The sequence below is a fragment of the Grammomys surdaster genome, unplaced genomic scaffold (genome assembly GCF_004785775.1).
Source record: "Grammomys surdaster isolate TR1022 unplaced genomic scaffold, NIH_TR_1.0 127, whole genome shotgun sequence".
Lineage (NCBI taxonomy): Eukaryota > Metazoa > Chordata > Mammalia > Rodentia > Muridae > Grammomys > Grammomys surdaster.
Window position 1 is genome coordinate 8,718,883 of NW_021604585.1, and position 21,401 is coordinate 8,740,283.

Genomic DNA, 21,401 nt, shown 5'->3' on the forward strand with positions numbered 1-21,401 from the left:
AAAACAAAACAAAACAAAACAAAACAAAACAAAACAAAACAAAACAAAACACCACCCTTGATGAAAAAGGCCCTGGCTCCTTCCCACTATTTGGGAAGCTGCTTTAATTTTTTTTTTATGTTTTATCTATTTGTGTGTTTATGTATGTGGCTGTGCACATGTCATGATGATATGTGGAAGTCAGAGGTCAACTTGGAGTCTGTCCTCTCCCTCCACCATGTGAGTCCCAGAGACTGAACTCAGGTCATCAGGCTTGGAGGCGGGGGCCCTTATCTGCTGAGCCAATCTGATTGCCCTTGGGGAGCTTTTTATATTTATCTTATATTTGTAGAGCCCATAGTGAAAGAAGGTCAAGAAAAAATGAAGAAGACAAAAGCTAGTGGGGCTAGAGAGAAGACTCTGTTTAAGAGCACTGGAGTTTGGTTCTTAGCTTCCAAACAAGATGGCTGTCAACCACCTGTACTGTAACTCCAGCTCCAGAAGATCCAATGCCCCTTTCTAGAGTTTGTAGGCACCTGCATGCTGTGCGTACATGCATGTGTGTGTTACATTATATTTAGAATAATGTTAAAGGTCTACTTGCCAGGCATTTTATTATATTGATTTTTTTTTCATGCAAAAAAAAAGTTAAACTTTGTTGGTTATACTTCCTGGACTACTTACTGTCTATTCCCAGTACTGTGAATAGTCACTTAGAAGTTTAAATACATCACCTTTATTCCAGTAAAATTAGAATTGATTCTTTTTTAAATTGTTTTATTTGGGAAAAGTGCTTCTTACAAAAGGGCAGCTGTAAAATGCAGAGACCTCTGCAACGAAAGACTGGGTGAGTTCCGGGGAAACAAGACAGAGGACAGATCCAAGCATCTCCCAAGTTATTTCAGGAAAGAAGAGAAACAAAACCCAAAGGTGAAATTCCTGCTGGGGAATTTTAGCAACTTAACTTTTGCTTGTCTTGTAGGTGGCCGCACCCTCCCTTCTCTTTAGTGGGAAGGGGTTCCTTACTTCTGCAAACCGATTCCTCTAGTACAATCGACACCTCAGATTGGAATCCACCTGTCTTACAGTCAAAGCTCAAGGATGGAATGAGGCAGATACCCGTAAAAACAAGCACAGAACCTCACAACAGGCCCATCAAATGAGGACAAAGGTTTTTCCAGGAAGTAAGTGCCTGGACTGAAAAGGCTAGACTGTAAAACATTAAAAACATCAGTGTCCAAGACCCAGCTTGTACTGATAAAGCATTTAACCTCTACAGCTGATCCCATTTGTCTAGCATATAGACAGACAGACAGCTACTGCTACGTTAACAACTACTGACATACTGCTTGGTCCTTTAAGATCTACCTGACACATGTGGCTGAAACCACTACCCCACATCTGCCCACTAAAGCTAAGAATACTGCACCTATGCTCAGATGGGAAGCTGCTCACATGCTCCCTCGTGCTCGCCCACCAAGTCCATCGACCCCTGGGAGTTAACTGCCAGCTCCTCATTGATGGAACGCCACTGCATCCTTCATGTGTTTTTAGATTTTTCTCATGTTAACCTCAACACATTTGCACCTGGTTCAGGTTGCAATTAAACAAGAGCCCAAAACCACAGGACAAGCACATGTGATGGGGGGTTCGGGGTAGGGAACAGATATAAAACCATGAAGGTGCAGCTCTCACAGAAACCTCGGGAGTCTTCCTACATCTAGCGCAGAGAGTGACTTGCCGACTTAGGTCCCTTTTTTCCTAATTGCTCCTATCCTTGGACCCCAAAGCACAGTCAGTGCTTTTTCCTTTGAGCCTCAAAGGGGTCTCAAAATGAGTGTGCAAAGTACATGAACACAACCTGGCTGAAAACAGATGACGCAACAAACCTACACTAACTGTCTGACAGTTAAATTCATGTTACAAAAAAACTAACTTTAAGATTTATTGTATGCCGGGTGGTGGTGGCGCACACCTTTAATCCCAGCACTTGGGAGGCAGAGGCAGGCTGATTTCTGAGTTTGAGGCCAGCCTGGTCTACAGAGTGAGTTCCAGGACAGCCTGGGCTATAAAGAGAAACCCCGTCTCAAAAAACCAAAAAAAAAAAAAAAAAAAAAGATTTATTTTTGTAACTTTTGAAAACAGAGAAAACAACACACTCTTGGGAGAAAGGTGAGGGTAGAAGAACAGGCCCTGGGCAGTGATGACAGCACCTGGAGTTTGAGAGGCCTGCCTAGGAGAGCCACACGCAGTGCCACACAGCACAGGGGACAGCTACTGTCTGAGGCTCTGCAGACCAGTTCCGGCGCCACGCAAGGCCGCTATAGATCCAGGTCATAGAAATCCTCCAGCTCATCGTGAAACAAGTCCCACTCGTCCTCAGAGTCTGCCAGCTCGTCGCTCCCACCTGCGGCCAAAAGCATAAGCAGCATCTAGCCCAGCTCATCTCGCCCGCCTCCTTGTTGTCGTCGTCAAAGGGGGTGTTCTCTCTCTCCTCAATGAGCTCCCAGAAGTGGTTCCTTCCTTGGGGCCGGTATCTGCTTGATGTTCCCACTTTCTGTCTCTGTGGCTCCTCCCTACGGCCATCAGGGTACGCATGCTTGTAAAAACAGTTCCCTCCAAATGGGCAGCTCCCACGTCCTTCATCAGAATACCTGCCTTGTTCCTCATGGCCTCCTTGTATTTCTGAATGAGTTTCTGCTTCTCTTCTTTCTCCTCCACCCAGTACTCACTTGGAATGACAAAGTCAGATGTGATCCGGCATTCAGGGCAGGACGTTATGATCTTGCTCTTCTTAGCACTTCACTTGCGAATACACTTGAGACAGTAGGTGTGGTTGCAGTTGGAGAGGATCCCAAAGCGACGCTCGCTCGCTCGCTCGCTCGCTCGCTCGCTGGGGTTGGCTTTCTCACAGACCATCTCCATGCAGATCTCACACACCATGTCTTTGCTGCGCTGAACAGCAAAAGTGAGCTCCATGTCCTTCTCATGGGCCTCGATGCAAGATTTGATGTGCTGTGACCTCTGGGCAGCATCCATTGGGTGTAGGACCTGCAGGTCACACATGTCACAGGAGTCTCTGTGGAGATACACAGTTTCCCCCATAGCGACACTCTCCCACCGCAGCATAGGGGCAAAGCTGCTTCTTTGTCTCCACCGTAGTTGGCTCCTTATCTGACTCTTCCTTGGTCACTGAGCCCTGCAGGGGTACTTCAGTGCAGGAAGGGGCAGTACGGCCACAGTAGGGCTGCCCAAGGACAAACTCAATGGCATTCACCCAGTCCTCTGAACCTGCTCCTACAGTTGGAAAGTTTGGGTTTTGTGACTCAGCTTCGCCTGGATTCATTTCAGCAAGTGATCCAACGCCATAAGAGAGACTTGAGGAAGCAGCGAGGGATGGTTTTGCACTCAGATCTATAGCGGTGACTTCTTCCTGTTTCAGTGGCTTTCTGTGTTCGTATCTGCAACGATCTCCATAAACACAGTACCCTCTTTGAAAATACTTGCACACTACACCATATGGACTGTCAGAGAGATCATGAGAGTATCAACAGTTATCTCCTTCCTCACAAACCCCATGCATAAAATATCTGCAGGTGATTTGTTTCGTCCAGCCGCTGCCGCTGCCGACGCCCTCTCTTCCCGCCCCCAGGCAGCGACTGCGGGGACAGAGGTGAGGGAGGCTGCTGCCACCGCCACCGCTGCCACTGCCGCTCCTGCTCCTGATGTTGTGGCTGTCGTTCCCTAGAATTGATTTTTTTTAAAAAGGAGTGACTACAATCTTACTGGGAAGCAATACATTTATTTCTCCATCTCCATCTGCCTCTGTGATATGTGAATAGCTGTCTGGGATGAGTCAGTCAGTGTTGGATGTTTTCAGTGACGAGAGTTTAAATGATTTGCTGCATTTGGGGGGACTTTTGTATTGAATATTTGCAATAAGGGCATTTTAATGACAATGTTATAGTGAGTTTATCATGGTGAAAAATGAATTTGTGCATGCACATTTTTATGCCTCCATTTCTTTTCAAATTGACCACACTTTCCTTTCTCTGACATTTTTATCAGCAACATAGTATTTCATGGGTGTGCAGTATTTCCTCCAGTCTTCTAAGTGGTGCATCTTTCTCATAAATAAAACTAATTCCAGTTCTTGAGGAAGAACCTCACATAGATGACAAAAGCTATGCAAATTTGAGATTCAACCAGATTTTGGTCAGTTTCACCATTTTCTCTTACTTTTTTTTTTTTTTCTTGTGGGCTAGTCACTGAACCCAGATGCTTTTGCATGTTAGGTCAGTGCACTACCAATGGGCTAAACTCCAGTGATTAACATCAATATTTTAAAGTTAAAGGGGTCTTTGAAAACCACAGTCTTTTTCTGACATTAATTCTTAACTAACATCCTACAGTCAACTGAAGTGAATGAAATTGAGCCTAGATCTCCTGGCTTCCTATGTTGTTGTTTCCCCATAAATGCATATTTTTTTTTTAACTACAGAGAGAGGGTTAGAGAGATGGATCTGTTGATAAAAAGTACTTGCCGAGTAAACCTGACAACCTGAGTTTGTTTTCCCAGAACCCACATAAAATCGGATGTGGTAGCCGGGCGGTGGTGGCGCATGCCTTTAATCCCAGCACTTGGGAGGCAGAGGCAAGTGGATTTCTGAGTTCGAGGACAGCCTGGTCTACAGAGTGAGTTCCAGGACAGCCAGGGCTACAGCAGAGAAACCCTGTCTCGAAAAACAAACAAACAAACAAACAAACAAACAAAATCTGATGTGGTAGCACACATCTGTAATCCCATGGCTCCCTTAGCAAGATGGGAGTCAGAAGGAAGAATTGCCTGGAGGCGTAGGCCACTAGTCTGCTGTACAGAACACACAGGCAGAAGCAAGGGGGACCCTGACTCAGAATAATGTGGATGGCAAGATTGACTCCTCAGAGTTGTTGGACTTCTGCATGCCTGGCATTGTGCATGTGTGTGCATGCAGACACACACACACACACACACACACACACACACACACGAATGAGTAAATACAAAACCAAGAGGCAGACAGAGAAGATGAGAGCCTTATAGTAGCCCGGTTAGTGCCATGTAAATATCAAGGAACGTACTTAATTTATAAGCATTTCTTCACCACAAAAAGAGACTAGCTGTTTGGCCAGTATTGAACCTTCTTCACGCTCCAAACAAGACAGGAAAGTTAATGGGATTCTGATGAGAAGGAAAGCGGTTACTTGTTTTACAAAAAAAAAAACAACAAAATTTACTGTGGTTACTGAGATTAAATAAAACAAAAGTTTCAGTTGGTGGAGGGTTAAAAACCAAGTTGTTCCCAAGTCTGGTGGTCCTGGAGAAGATGCGTCACTCACTGCTCCTATGAAGCCCTCACTCCTTCAGAGTGGAGGGGGCAGGGAGCGTTGTTTCTTTGTTTCTGGAGCTGGTTTACTTAGTTACGATTTCAACATGCCTACAAGGCAAACCCCAGAAAATATTGCACAACGGCATTAACCAGAACAAACGCTGCTTTTTTTCCCTATACCTCCTGCAAGGTCTTTAAAATAAAACAGCAGTGGGGTTGCCAACCCCTCTGTTCCTTTCCCCTCAAGTTGTTTAAATGGTTCCACTGATGTCTGACCAGTGGGTGTGGAAGGCTTTAGCATCTTCAGTGCTAGTACAGGTTCCTGAGGAAGAGAACGAATTCGAGGTGATGCAATTGCATTGCTGGACTGTGTAGAAACCAGAGGCACTGTGGCCTACACACACTGCTCTGTAGCAACAGATCTTCTTGTTAAAAAGCCCTGTTGTTATTGCACATTTATTTTGAAAAGCAAAAGAAATTTGACATAAAAGTGAAACAAATGATCTTGTCTCATATTTTCTTTCTACACTTTGAAGAGCTATCTTAATACTGTCAAGTCTTGATTCTCCTGGCCCAGGTTAGCATTATTCAAGCTATATAGCATTATTCAAGCATATATAGTTATTATTATATGATAATTCAAGTCATTATCATAGACTTGAATTAAGCACAGATGACATTCCACTGGGTACGAAGCAAACAATAGCCTTATCCTTGGGAGTGTAGTAAGAATTGGTATTCCAGCAAATAGTTGAATAAATCTCGAACTCATTCTTCCACTCACAATTCAAACACCAGCGCTCTCTTGTATCCTCTTATCTTCATTAATGACTTCCAAATCCTCTTAGCTAGAGACCTTACGTTCATCTTGAGTCCTTATGTTCCCACTACCCATCTGTCAACAGAGTCTTGTCTCCTGTGTCTCAGAAGCTGCCTTTGAAAGAGTTCATTCCCTGCTCTCCATTCCCTCGGCCTTTGCCTTGGATAGACCCTTTTTTATCATTCATGACTGGTCTGCTGCAAGCCTCTTAATTACTTTCAGTCTTTCGGTTTTCTAGTCTGTCTTCCACACAGCTGTCATATATCTTCCTTTAGAGGCAGATCTAATCATATTCCTTGGCTTAAAAACCTTTGATGAGTCTCTGCTAATGTCCAAGGATTGATATAGAGAGAACTTGTCAGACTGTGGTTTTATAGTGTGGGCTTAACCTGCTTATTCCTGCCTCATTTTCTTCCATTACCTTCTCTTCTCACTTGTGCCCAACACATACATATTTATTCTAGTCCACCCAGCTTCTTCCTAGTTCCCTAATCTCACCAGTTTCTTGTGCATTTGGTTACGCTGGTGCTTGCCCCATGCGTAGAGTCCTCTGCCCTGACTAATAATACATTTCTGCTAGTATTGGAAAAACAAGGAAGCCAGGATTTCTAAAGAATACTATTAGCTGGGAATGAGTGCTATGTCTATAATCCAACACTTGGCTTTGGCAGGAAGATTGACTTGAAATTGGGGCCAGCCTGTCCTATCTATGAATTAAGGGAGTACCAAGTTAGCCTGGGCTATGCAACGTGATTGTCTCAAAAATGAAAACCAAACAACAGGAATAAAATAATCACAGATACAACCAAAGAAACAAACAGTGGAGCCTCAAAGGCAGGAGTTAGAGCAGTCAAGGGGGCCTCAGACTTGCCTCAGACATCTGGGAGAATTGAGAGGCAGCTCTTATTTTTTGTAGATTGAGATGACAGGAAAGAGCCATAGAAGACTCCTGGGGTGGGAATTAGGTTCAGGAATTAAGAGAAAACCGGTATCTACACCTACCTACTGCTTCTACTCACTACGGGCTCTCACTTTTCACGGGAGCACAGAATAGATAAGAATCCAGAGTTTTCACTTTAATGCATTTTAAAAACCAAAAGTTTGGGGGCAGAGTGTAGATCAGCGGTCAAACATAAGCTTGGCTATGTGTGAGGTCCTGGGTTCAATCTCCAGCAAGTAAACAAACCAAACCACACAAGCTGGGCTTAGTGGCTCACACCTCTAATCCCATTTTGAAGGTGATTGGTGGGAGGATTGTTATGATTTCTGGGCCCCGAGCGAGTTCCAGTCTAGCCTGGGCTATAAAGTGAGTGCCCTGTCTCAAAAGAACCAAAACCAACCAAGCAAAAACAACAACAAGAAAGACCTGAAGATGGCGACTTTAGAATAGACCTAATGAAGGAGAGAGTAGAAGTCTTTACCTAGAGAGGAAAAGGACCGGTCTTACACTTGTGCCTAGTCATGTAGACTCATGCCTACTCACAGGCAACTTTTCCTTTGTATCCACTTCTTATTCTTATGAACAATTAGTTTTATTATAAAAGTAGTATATTAATATATACACATATTCGGAATATCTCTAAAGTCTTCATTACCTCCTTCATGACAACAACCCCTGTCTCATCCCCACCTGCAATTGAAACCAGCGCCACTGCCTTTTGGTTTCCATCCCCAAGGACCTTTTCTTGTGCATCCTTTTGGGAAGATGTGCAAATGGATAAACAGGCATATGCGGTCATGTAACTCTGCCTTGGTAGGAGTGTTCTTTACAGAAACATATTCCTGCTGTCAACTTGAAAACTTGCTTTCATTGAATGTAGATTTTTAACTATATCATTTCCTGTTACTGCAAGCAGATGCTTTAATCACATTTTTTTTTCTTAATTTTTAAATTGTTTTTTAGCTTCTGACACAGTAGAAAGTTCGGGGTTTCCTTAACTCTCCTTTTCTTAGTAATTGCACATGGCACAATTAGAAGGTAAAAATAGGGAAAATTTAGTAAGCAGGCAGTAGGTTTGAGGCTAATTAAAATATGAAGAAAGATATAATCGTTGGGGAGAACGTTTTCCTTAAAAATTAGACCATCGTAGACACTGTTGGATTAAGTTCAGAGAACATCCCTTGTGTTAACTCTACTAGATTCCCACTCCCCAATTACTGCTGCTGCTGAAATTAAACATACCTGGGACCTGTGTGGCATGTCTGCATCTGCTTTCCCCCTTTCCGTATGCCCTAAGCTCTTCCTCCTTAACTACTGTTAGCACGAAAATTCCCAAATTAGTTCAAGAAGTAAACTTGAAATCTCTAAAATAAGAAGACTTTCGTACTCTTTCACAGCTCTGGGATTCACTTAAGCTATTGGAATACTTTCAGAGAATAATACAGTCTGCTAAACTGACTCTTTCTTGTTGTTGATTTAGGTTGTGACTAACTGTGAACATAAATAATGAAACCGATGAAACCTGTGCCGATCATTTGCCGCCCTTTCTTGAAGAGTGTTAGTAATGACCACTGAGTGTTCCAAGCAAACCTGTCAGGTTATTTGATAGTCGTCAATATTATTTCCAGTAAACTCTTGACTGACTTAAATAAGACTGCTAGTTTGTTTCTATCCTATAAAGCTAAGGAATATAGGTGAGAAAGCACTTGTGAAAGGTTTGCACTTAATATGCTTTTGTGTGTCATACTCTTTAGAGGTCCCTTTAGGTACCAGAATAGAGAGTCGGGAGCCAAGCCATCACTTTCTTAGTGATTGTAATTGTAAATTCCCCTTGTTTACTTGTAGCAGGTAGTAGATTATTTTTCTTAACTGACCCAGGTATGTTTTGTGCCATGATGAAGACCTGTGTTATGCTCCTCAGTAAAGATGCAAAATTGTTTAAGATCAGTCTTGAAAGCAAGAGAAGTACTCAGAGTAGGTCACTTACATTTTTACTTCTTGGATGCCAAGTGTATTTTGTCAGGTAGAACACTCATGGAAACCTGCATAAAAGCTGAGGTCTCAGGCCACTGCAGCAGCCAATCTGTGCTGTGTTTAGTTCTTTCCAACTCTAATATTCCCACTCACTTGCTGCTTTTATAGACATTAGCTGCTTGCCTTTTGGCCTTTAATAAAGTTATATCTATATGGTTATTTTTTATAGAATATCCTTCAGACGTACTGTCATTTAGATGCCCTCTGAATAGAAAGGCATGTAAACTTTTATCTTTGCTCGGTATAATGTGTTTTGTGTTAGAAATCTTGCCAGATTCTCTTTCGAAATTCCATTTTCAATGTTTGTGATTGGTTGCTTGTTGTTATAAAAAAACATGAAAAGGACTCCGATTTTGTTAATGAAAAGTAGCCAGTATATTTTCTCATAAAGGAAAAACAGTTTCACGTAAATGTAGGTACTTTTGGAGGCAGCAGTTTAAAGAAATTCCTCTTTCCCTTCTTTAATTTTCTTCTTTCCAAATTGCTCTCACCCATTTAGTGTAGGGGGTCTCTCAATGTTTGGTGTCAACATGGGGAACAAAAGTGACACTCGATTGCCCGAAGTTCCATAGCCTTTGCTGTGTATTTTCTGCATCTGGGGTTTATCCTGTTAGCATATAAAACTATTAAACATTGCAATTTAAATCTATATGTCCCACAATCAAGTATTTATAAACACATCTGAAACTTGTTGTAAGTATAGCCCATTCTGAGATGAGGAGGCCATGTGTCTGATGCAGGAGTGTTAGATTCTCTCTACGATGTTTCAGATCAGGCTCAGTGGCTGCAAGGTATTTTGAACTGATGTTGTCTGAAGGATTTTTGTTTGTTTTTTTCTTATCCAGCAGTTTCATGTGAACTTAAACTATAACTTGTGTCTCACTAGTTTGTAGCTTACGTTTGTTATATTTCTTATGCCAATAGCATTTTTTTTTTCTGTCTGTAGATTTAGTAGCATTCTATGATTGTGTGGATAAAAAAAAATTACTGTTTGGATTTTTTTCTCTTCAACTTTAGAAAGACATCAGTTAAGTAGGCAGGACGGCAGTTGGAGAGGACAACCAGAGACTTGCTTTGCATGTTTGTATCTGCTTGCAGATGTAAACTGACTAGAAGCTTTATGCTTACACTACATTACTGTTAAACATAATAGCGTGGCAGAGTGGCTAGAAGGCAGTGAGCTGCATGGGCTGTACTTGAGTTTGAACAGAAACACCTGCTTCTTGTTATTTTGCAGATTGCTTCTGGGAGAGTCTTTCTTGTGATTGCTGAATGTCATGTGACTGCATCGTTCTGTCTCAGAGGAAAGACTTGAATGTTTATTTTCTTTCTTTCTTTCTTTCTTCTTTTTTTTTTTTTTACCATAAATGTAATTTATTCATGTCCATGCCATCTCAAGCTACAACAACCAGGACTGGAAAGGGGACAACGAATTAAAACCAAAAACAACAATAACTGAGGCTTTTGTCCTCCAATTCCAAGTCTGAGCTCAAAAGAATCTACAGGCTGGTCACCCAGTTTCCTCCCTGAGAAGTTCTCTCTTCTCTGCCTCTGCCTTCTGTCTCTCTTGATTAAGGCCTGGACAGTGTTAGTGGTGTGCAGTCTCTCCTGGCAGCTGTCAGTCACCTGTAGGTTCCAGCAGGGTGCAGTCTGGCTCTGGAGTGCTGGGCTGGGCGCTTTGCCTCCGCAGCTCCTCCACCATCTGCAGCAGGGCGGAGTGCTCCACCTCTAGTGTCAGCGCAGCCTGCTTCAGCTTACTCTTGCTGGTCAGAAGGTTCTCCACCGTGGCTTCAAGGCTTTGGATCCTAGCATTTGCCACCTGCAATTGTTCCAGGAGGTCAAGGTTCTGTTTGCATAAGCTGCTGTTTGTTTTTTCCAATTTATCCATTCTTTGGTTGTCACCGAGAAGAGAGGAATCAATAAGTTCTTCTTGGAGCACATGGTACTCAACCTCATAGGCTTGAAGCTGTTTGGCGATGTCCATCTCAAACACCTGACTGATGGTCTTCCCCATCTGCACCAAGCCCAGGTTGGGGAGTGTGTTCTTTACAAAGTCTACTATGGTTTCCAGGTTCTCATGCTGCAGAATCAAGGGCTTATGGCTCCCCAAAAGACTTAAAGCTACTTTAAATATGACCTCTGATCCCTGAAGGAAGATCATATCAAAGACTCTGGCTACAAAGCCAAGTGGGAACTGTGAAGTGAAGACTGGTGAGAAACCAGGGAGCTGCGTAGAGGCTGGGGGCGATCTCATGCTCTTCCAGGTGGTTGTAGAGGTCTCTCTGGTAATCATGGAGGAGCCGTGACAACTGGTACATCTGGATCTGTAAAATAATCATGTCCGGCCGATACTGTTTCCGCAGACCCATGTCAAACATCAGGAACTTGAGCATCTTGAACGCCTCTTCCTCACTCATATGAAGAAGCAAAATGCCTGCCACAAAGCTGAGGCCTTGACAGTATCCAACTTCCTGGTCCAGGAGTGAGTAGGCCTTCAGAATGTTGTAAAGTGACAGCTGACCTGCTCCAAGCTGGGCAGAGAAGTTTGGATGTGTTGGAAAAGTTCGCCCGAGGTCTATGAGAATGGCATGCTGCTGGGAGGTCAGCTTCTTCAAGAGCTCTTTGTAGGGCACATCCTTTGGCTGTTGTTTACTAGGAAATGGATGTTTAAGGTGGATCTGCTCAGCCAGAAACTTCCAGACCTCACCCCGGTGATGACGTGGCACACCTTGTCCAACAGCTGAGTGCACTTTTTCCATGTCAAATTTAATTTTGGATCTTCCCGGAGTGCTAAGCATCTTTTCCCACACTGTAGTTACTTCTTTAAGACACGGAGTGATTTCTTCATAATCGAGCTGCAGGCATTTGTTGAACAAATCATTCTCAGAGGCTTGTAGCTTCTGATTCTCCTTCTCCATCCTGAGCAGCAGGATCTGTTGCAAGATGGCCTTTTTCCACAGTTCTTGGAGCTCCTCTTCTTTTCCTCCTGTACTGGGCCAAATGGTCTGTCTTCACACACTGGTGGAGCGTGGAGGGAGCTCTCCCAGCTCTGAATAGTCTTTATATCTGCTTGGGGAATCACAAGCCTTCTGTGGAGTGGCCACTCGGAGGAATATCTGCTGTCTCCATGAATGCTGCCGGGTCTTCACGGGGGTCATCTGTGTTACCCAGGTGGTTTGCTTTGGATTCAAAGTCCTTGCGTTCATGAGGCGTCTCTGTGCTCACGGAGTGATACCACATGAGTTTCCTTTGAGAGAGCCCTGGAGAGCTCTGGGCAGGTTCTGGAGGCATAGGGCACTCTACTGGTAAATGACTCAGGGTGTTGTTGGCTCTCCTTCTGAATGCCTGCTGAGGTGACAACAGAGCAGACTCTTCTGCAGTGTGGCTCTCTGAGTCACTGGACAGGTCATCTGAGGAGCCAAGGAGCTTGAAGGAGCTCTTGGAGATGGGCAAGGCCTCGTTGTCACCCATGGACAGCTCTTTGCCGGTGTTACTGAGAGTGCTAGACGTGGAGCTGTCCAGATCCACACTGGCGGAATGGTCCTGCAGGCCCCGGGCCTTATTACCCCGGGACAGAATGCTCTCTAAGGATTCTGTTAAGGACCTCTTTGCTCTGTTCTTCAGAGAAGCTAACCTGAACCGGCTAGCACTGGGTGGCAGTTCACTCCCAATATTCTCTGCTGCCACCTGCAGTGTCAGCTTTGGCTCCCCATTGTGGCCGTGCTCCTTTTGCTTCTCTTCATACAAACACACCTCAGAAAAGAAATAATTAATTCATTCTCTCGCTGCTCGTTTCTTGGTCTTTCTGAACTTCCTCAAATATCCTTGTCTGCTCCTGATTGGTCAGTGTGGTCAGGTGCTTCTGGAGTTCTTATCTGGTTTTAGATGAATTCATTCCAGAGCTTCAGTTGTACACTGGAACACGTAACAGACAAAATGAAAGCCGCCGCTGCCTCTGCCCCAGCACTCTTGGCAGATAAATCCAAAGTGGTCCACATGCCTGATCCTCTGAGAGCAAAAGGATATCTCCTTAAAATTTTTCTCCAGGGCAATCTTTTTGGTGTCAGGACTGATGAGGTAAACTTCAGACTGGCCAATCGTGAATAGCATAGTTCGGTTTCTCCTCCATGTCTGTGGGCTGAACCACATTGTGCCCACCAATTAGGTGGTTCTCGATGTCGTTGTCGAAGGGGCTAAAGGTGCTACTGCGAAGGCTAGCGTCCTGGAACTCCTTCCTGAAGGGCAGCGAGCACAGTCCAGGCTGTGAATAGGATTTGCGCATGTACTGGGGGCCAGGTGCTGATGGCTGCCCCGTGGGCGCATCCCAGTCCACAGCTCACGTGGTTGAACTTCTCGATACACTCATCGATCAGTGCAGGTGGTGCCTTCTTGTGGGCCACAGTGACCCGGCCAATGAAGAGCACCTCGAACTTTTTGGCGAAGGTGTCGTCGAACTCGGAGGGGCAACGCAGCTCTTCCTGCCGGGCAATCTTTCCCGCCTGCCGGATGGAGCTGATGATCTCAGGCACCTTGGCCACCCAGCTGAACAATAGTGACATCGCAGGCGCGGAGGCGGCTCCTCGCCCCATCACTCCCGCTCACATTCCCCGCCCGTTGGCCTACTGACGGCCGGGGGCGCGACAGGGTACGGGCATCATCCTGAGACGGTGGCCAGTCTGCGGGCTCCTCCTCTCCCCCGCATGTCACAGCCTAAGAGGTCGCGCCCGCCGGGCAGTCAGCGAGAAAGGGAAGTGACTGTTTATTTTTTAACTGCAATGGTGTCTTAACACATTGCCTTGGGTGAATCTCATCACTCTGCTTTGCCTCAGTTTCTCCATCTGTTAAGTGGCTGTGTAATTTGAGATTCATTTAATTTATTGGAACTAAGCTTTTTAAAAGCTGTGTAGAACTGGCTTCAATTTGAATGAATTTAAGACATAGGATAATATTGCCCCAATAGTGCATCCATCCACCTTTAAGAAGTCTACCATCCGTTTCTCTATCTGGAATAAAAGGAATAGTTAGGCATCTAAGATTATTTGCATGCCATATGCATGTCCTAGCTAGTAATAATAATCTTAATCATTTTTTTATTCAGTATCTGATTTTTTTTGTGAGACACCTTCTGAATCTTGTGTTTTTAATAAAGGTTCATGATATACTTTAGCTTGTGTTAGACAGCAGGAAGAGGATTGAATAGTCTCTCAACTATAAAAATTTAATCTCCATGATATCGTTATCTCCATTGATATTGTTAAAATATGTTTAAAAATTATTTTCCCTGTTCTTTGGCATTATTAATGGCAGCATTTCCTCAACATCCAAAGAAGCTAAAATTTCTCTGGTGTAGTTTTAGAATTTTGAGACAACTGGGAAGAGTGTTGGCCTTAGAAGGGTCAGCTTTAAGGTATTCAGGAGTGTTATGCAGAAGAAAATTTTTAGGTTGTCTGCTTTTCATGTATGTAATTGCCAAAGTTAAAAAAGTAGAGACCAGAGTTTGTTTTAGTAAAAATACTCATATTTTTTCTTCCCAAAGACACAATGACTTTGTAATATATGTAAAAATTCAAATGTTTTATATGTAATATCAAATGAGGTGTGTCTATTTTCTGATTAACTTTCAAATTGGTACATACCCTTTGTATGGTGTGTGTGTGTGTGTGTGTCTGGAGAACAAATCTATGCTTTTATGCATGCCAGGAAAGCATTCTACTACTGTGCTACATATCCAGCCCTGATACATATTCTTATTTCTGTGTTTTGTTTAATTATCATTTTCAGAGAAATGTTGTTAAAGACAGTTGTCTAAAGTGAAACTTGATAGTCACATCAGACTCTCCTGGTTGGAGTTATTATCCACTACCTATTAAGAGCTACTTGGTCAACCTGCTCATTTGGAAAACTCTATCTCAAAATTTGCCTAACACCCATGGCTTCTACTGGAAGGGGAATGATGCAGGGCAACACCAAACCTCTAACTTTTTTCCTAAAAATCCCACTGGCCAAATTGCTTTGTTTGGGGGCAGCCTAAGGCCAGGGACTGGCTAATTTCAAGACGCTTTAGTTCAGTAGTCTTCTAGGGCTAGGTCTATGATAGCTAGACGCACAGGAAAAAACCAACATAATGGCAGCAATGTAATTAGCTACATCTATCAACAAGAGACAATCAGTCCTATCTGCGGCCACTGAAGTGTTAGTAGTGAAAATTCTGCCTCTACCCATAAGAATTAATGACCTTGAGGATTTTGGATTAGAGCCTAGAGGTGGGTTTGAATCTGCCCTGGAGTCTGCTTCATACTTGTAAGTAAATAGTGCGCTAAGTTATGAAACTAGATCACAGTGAAACTTACAGATAGGATACGTTGTGCAAGTGAGAAACTGGCTGTAAGGAGTTTCAACAGACAAATGCTTGCCCCTACCAGACCTAAACCAACAAACAACAAAAACTCTCTACATTGCTGAAGCGGATTTTATGTAAATTACTCATGCTAAACATTCACTAAACATTTGCCTTCTCTATTCTTTTGTACTTCTCATTTGATGAAAATTTCAAACTGTGGTTTGATGGAGGGGGGTAACCCCAAACCCAAACCACATAGGACAAATTGAATTACAAACCTGGTGTGGTCCTTTAACTCAATTACGTCTAATTTGTGTTATTTTAGTCATCCTGGGTGGCAGCTGTTTTGTGTAAAAGCCCACAAACATTTTCAATGTAAGAATTTGTCCTGATTACAACTTCTTAAGCTTGGCAGTGGCCTATTTATATTTTAAGTGGCAAAATTGTAGATTAATTTGGGACCATTTTGAAAATTGAAAATTTCGATGTTCTTTGAATAAAATAAAAACTGAGCATTCATTGTTCACCCTCAGTGTCAAATTTTAAACACTCCATTTTCTTATGTTTCTTATGCTTCTTAAGTTCAGTCTTCTAAAAACAACTGCCTAATTACTTAGGTAGTTATCACTCATAAAAACCCTTTGCTATTTTAACCCCCGGTTTAGGATGATTTGGAAAGGAGATCGTGAAAGATTACGGATGTTTCATAGTATAAGTCACTATAATTAAGATGGAGGCCTGAGTTAGGATTGGGTGTGGAGAGATCTGACGATTTACAAACTTCAAGCCTTTGAATCACAGTTGTGCAGAAGCATGAACAATTTACACAAAACACTGTCTTCAGGGCAGCTCATCCTTCATCCTCTCCTGCTTTCCTGAGTTATTTGGGGTCCCCTCTCTGTCTTCAGTCAATATTAGTTATCTGTTGCTGTAACAAATTGCTTAGAAGTTAATCTTAAGACAAGGACCATTTGTTACTCCCGGTTCTGGGGACCCGGAATACCCATTTGTCTTATGTGCATGATAAAGTTGAGATAGCAGATGCTAACTACTCGGTAACTGCAACCTCTTATCCGGCCTGAGGCCTTTAGTGCTACACACATGTGCACAGCTTCAACAGTTCCGTTGCTGGCTTCTAATTTTTGTCACACGTGTTTTTTTTTTTTTTTTTTTTTTTAAACCATCCACTGGAAAGAGACTCATGTTGTGCCTTCCTTGTGATAATTGTACCTCACTGATCTCATCTTCAGGATTATATTTGCCTCCTTGGGATTTAAATCCGACCACAAACCAAACTTCCTCTACTTGTTCAACTGTTTCTTTTTAAAAGATTATTTATTTATTAAAAATATGTCTATGAGTGTTTTTGTTCATGTGTGTATGTGTGCCACATATGTGCCTGCTGCCCACGAAGAGCAGAAGAGGGCTTCGATTTTCTGAAACTGGAGTTAATGGGCAGTTGCGACCACCTTGAAGGTGCTAAGAACCGAATCTGGGTTTTCTACATAATCAGCAAGTGCTTTTAACCATGAAGCCATCAGCCTAGCCCTCAACCAATTTTATTTTAAACACCTACTTTACTTAATTGCTTCTACCATAGACTAAAGTCCATCTAAGTCCCTCAGACCGCATGCAGAACGTTCCCTGTCTGGCTGTGTTCCTTTGCTTACACTCCTTGTCTCCCCTCCTGTCTTTCCCATTCTTCACTTCTTCTGTCAACTCAGATCTCATTATGTTCTTTCCATTCTCGTAAAGCCACTTTAAACTGTTTCTGGTCCAACTAGTTCCTAAAACTTCAAATTCCTGTTGTATTAACATGTAATACCAGCACAGTTTATTTCTCTATTTTTAATTTGTTTAAGTGGGTTAGTTAATTTCTCTTTCCAAAGAGAATTCCAATTTTCCAAAAGCAGTATCGGTGACTTCCCATGTGCTTTTTGCAGAATGCTTTGAGTGCATGCCGGCGGATTGAGAAGCTAGGAACCTTGACTTGACTGTAAAAACTTCTCCCCATGATGCTGCTGAATGAGGGATAACTCCCAGAGCCATTCACAGGGATTAGCCGATTTCAGTACGGTATGCGGCTACATTTCATCAGTTTCCCAGTGAATTGCTGCATGAGGAGATTAATTAAAGAAAACTCTTTCCCTCTGGCTAATCATCAGAATTGGCATTTAGCCTTGAGATGTCAAAGCAAAAGTGTACGAGTTGCCTGGAGCAGGACAGATAGGTTCTCTGACCCCTATCCTACTTCATTATGGGCTGGCCAAGTTCTCTGACTGAGATAAGGAGAATTTACTAGATAAACAATACATTTAGTTCTATTTTTTAAAAAAAAGTTTCATGAATATCATACAAATACACACACACACACTCAGGACAAATAACTGAAATTTAGTTTTATCATCTTCTTATTCACTAAGAAAAGTTAAAATAAAATAAATAATATGAATTTACAACCTGAAATAGCCTGTAAATAACATGGCTAATTGTGTTCCATAGAATTCTTAGTATTTTTAGTACAGCTCAGAAGAAGGAGTCCAGAGAGCATGCCAGTGGGAAAGACAGCCAGGCTCTTTTGATGATGTTGACTTCTGTGCTTTAGCTAAGACACAGCTCTGTTTGCATTGTTAGTTCTAACATTTTCTTGGTTTTCTTCCTCCTCTTCCTTCTCCTCCTCTCCTTCCTCCTCTTCTTTCTTCTCCTCCTTGTCTGCTTTGTACCCTAAAGACCCAGGGAGAACATTTGCTTACAGTCAGAGGTCAGAGGCACATTCTTCTTTTTCTAAAATTGGAAATAAGGTATTATTTTTATACAATATGTTCTGATCGTGGTTTCTTTTTCTCCATCTCCTTCCCAATCTCTGCACCTATCTAGCTCCGTGGCTTCTCTTTCTGTGTGTTTAGAAAACAAACAGGAAATAATAAATACCCTCTCCCAAAACCCAGAATTAAAGAAAAGAAGAAGAAAAAAGTACAAGAACACACACACACACACACCATAAAAACACAATCAGAAATCATAGTATACCAACAAAAGGCCAGATGATAAGCAATTGCCCAAAGAAAGCAATATGAGACACAAAAATGTACAAATATTCGGCCAAGTATGGTTTGTGCTGGCTGAGCATGGAGCCTACCCTGAAGTGTGGTTTATGTACACAGTGAGACTCCATTGGAGAAAACTGAGTTTTGAAAAATCTTCTCTTTCTCAGGGCCTGGACCCATCTGACTAGAACCCTGTGCATGCTCCAACAGTCTCTAAGCTCACAGTCCCTTGTGTCTGGAAGAGTTTTCTTGGTGTCAGTCATTCCCTCTGGCTTTTTCAGTCTCTCTGCCTCCCCTCTGCACAGATCCCTGAGCCCTGAGGGGAGGGCTTTGAAGAGGATGTCCTTTTAGGACTGAATACTCCAAAGTCTCACTCTGCGCGTCCTCAGTTGTGAGTCTCTCTGTTTCGTCCCCATCTGCTGCAAGAGGAAGCTTCTCTGCTGATGACTGAGACACTGATTCAACATTTGCCTTTTTCCATTAGAGCTGTTGCATAGTCTGTTTAGGCTTGGTTTTAGGATTACTTATAATTTGAGTCTGTGATTCAGGTTATTATTTGAACATTTTTGGTTTCCTTGTGGCTAAATTACTGATGTTTATACAAAACTAAAAACCAACAAAACAAAACAAAAACCATTCTCTCCCTGTTATTTGTACATATGTGTGTTGTAAGAAAAAAAATTCTTACTTTATTGCAGAAATAGTTGAATTAGAGAAATCCAAGGGCTAGAAAAGGTTACACCTTGTGAATCTTACCTTTGGTCCTTATAGCTAGTGATTTTGGGGTAGGGGGGTCTGGAGAGCATGTCCTTGGGAAAGCAAGACATACCAGATATGTAAATATGTGCTTGCTGTGTAGATCACCCCAGTACCTCCTGTCTGCAGCCCAGCCTTCTATAGAGCACCCTGGTGACATCCACCCTATGATGTCTCTGGGTTGTCTTCTCATTAGTCTTGTGTGTTCTGCACATTCTGCATATTCTCCCTGCTTTGTAGGAAGGAGGTAAAGAAATGAGGTGGAGCAGCAGGCTGAGGGAGTGTCAGGAGGAACATGGTGTGGCTCTTCGAAGAGTCTTCTTAGCCTTCTCTAGCTGCCCCACCCCCACCTCATTCCTTTTCCCAACACTTTACTATTTGGATAAGGAATTTAAAATAAAAATCTGCTCATCTGCTTACACAGTTCAGACTGTTTTCTCTAATAATCTTCCATGTCCTAAAGAATCTTACAGTTTTTACTTGCCTTCCATCTTTCTCCATCACACTGCTGCATTTTATACAGTTAACGTTCCCTTCTCTACAAAAGGGAAAGGATTTATTGAATGCCAGGCTTGCCACATGAACCTTTGTCTAATCAGGCTTACTTGAAAGTGTGTGTATATTTCACTGAATGGCATTTGCAAATTGTTTTCCTCCCTGCCCCACCAGAGCTGACAATATAAAAATACTTCCATATGCTGAAAGCTGGCCAATTTATCTTGCTAGCAGGGTGTGTGTTCGGGGTGGGGTGCAAGGGGACAGTGTACTTTATTCCCTGGTTATCATATAAACATGAAACTGCAAAGCATGGAGATTTGGCAACGAAAGCCCTGTAAGTCCACTGGGAACATCTCTAGAGCCCCGAGACTTCACTACTGTCCGAGATAAGTGCAGAGAGCTGTTTTTACCCCACAAGAGTTAAATTTAAAAGTGCAATTATGATTTGCATATGGCTTGAAAATATTTAATTGAGTACAGTTAGAACAGAGCGTTAAATTCTAATTGTGAACAGGCCTGAACATTTCAAGTAAATAAATACTTTTGCTTGACTACCTCAAGGCATTTTAGAACTGCCACCGGAGGCTCCTTCTCCAAGGTCTTCCCAGCACTAGCTGTTCCCCTCTCCATCTGCCCTGCCTGGTGTCACCAGAAGTCTAAATGCCACGCCCTTCTTTCCGTTGACTCCATTTACCCTAGCTCCCTCACCATTCCTCCACTAACCTGATTTATAGTTTCCTCCAGAGTGGTGGTTCTCAACCTGTGGGTCAGGTATCAGATGTCCTGTATATCAGATATTCATATTATGATTCATAACAGTAGATAAATTGAAGTTATAAAAAGGCAATCAAATAATTTTATGGTTTGGGGTGGTCACCACAACATGAGGAACTGTATTAAAGGGTCACAGCATTAGGAAGGTTGAGAATCACTGATCTAGAGAGTCTTCATAATAATCGTACCTGGTCCTATTTGTCCATAGTATTTTTGGACCACGTATTTTTCTATTGTGTTGATTTATTGACTTTTGTTAATTTATATCTGTATTCTACTTTTTGGAGAGTCTTGTCGAAATCTGCACTTTTTGTGCTTTAAAAATCTGTTGTTTATGCTTAGCTTTTCTAATTGATGTTTGTTTCAAATAGAGATTGGGGTTTCTGTGTTGTAAATAGAAATTCCGGGGCTGGAGAGATGGCTCAGTGATTAAGAGCATTGACTGCTTTTCCAGAGGCCCTGAGTTCAATTCCCAGCAACCACATGGTGGCTCACAACCATCTGTAATGGGATCCAATGCCTTCTTCTGGAGTGTCTGAAACAGGTACAGTGGATCCATATAAATAAAATAAATTGATTAAATAATTTAAAAAGAATTAAAAAATATAAATAGAAATTCCATCATTTAATATTTATTATGATAGCAATAGACTAGAACATTTTTTTTTTTTAAGAACAGCTTTAAGCAGGTGTGGTGGTACATGACCTAGCACCCTGGGAAGGAGAGAGGCAAAAGGCTTGCTATGAATTCAAGACCAGCCAGGAAGTATGTAGTGAGTCCCAGGTCTGAGAGAGAGAGAGAGAGAGAGAGAGAGAGAGAGAGAGAGAGAGAGAGAGAGAGAGA

At 42.5% G+C, this 21,401-nt stretch overlaps 1 protein-coding gene and 2 pseudogenes across 3 annotated transcripts in view; 1 reads left to right on the top strand and 2 right to left on the bottom strand.

Annotated features, from left to right (window-relative positions):
• The window catches only part of Rad51b (RAD51 paralog B), a 502,623-nt gene that overhangs the window by 80,913 nt on the left and 400,309 nt on the right, over positions 1-21,401 (top strand). The gene's annotated exons all lie outside the window — the stretch shown is intronic.
• Positions 2,301-3,562, bottom strand: LOC114640635 (annotated as a pseudogene).
• Positions 10,761-13,701, bottom strand: LOC114640625 (annotated as a pseudogene).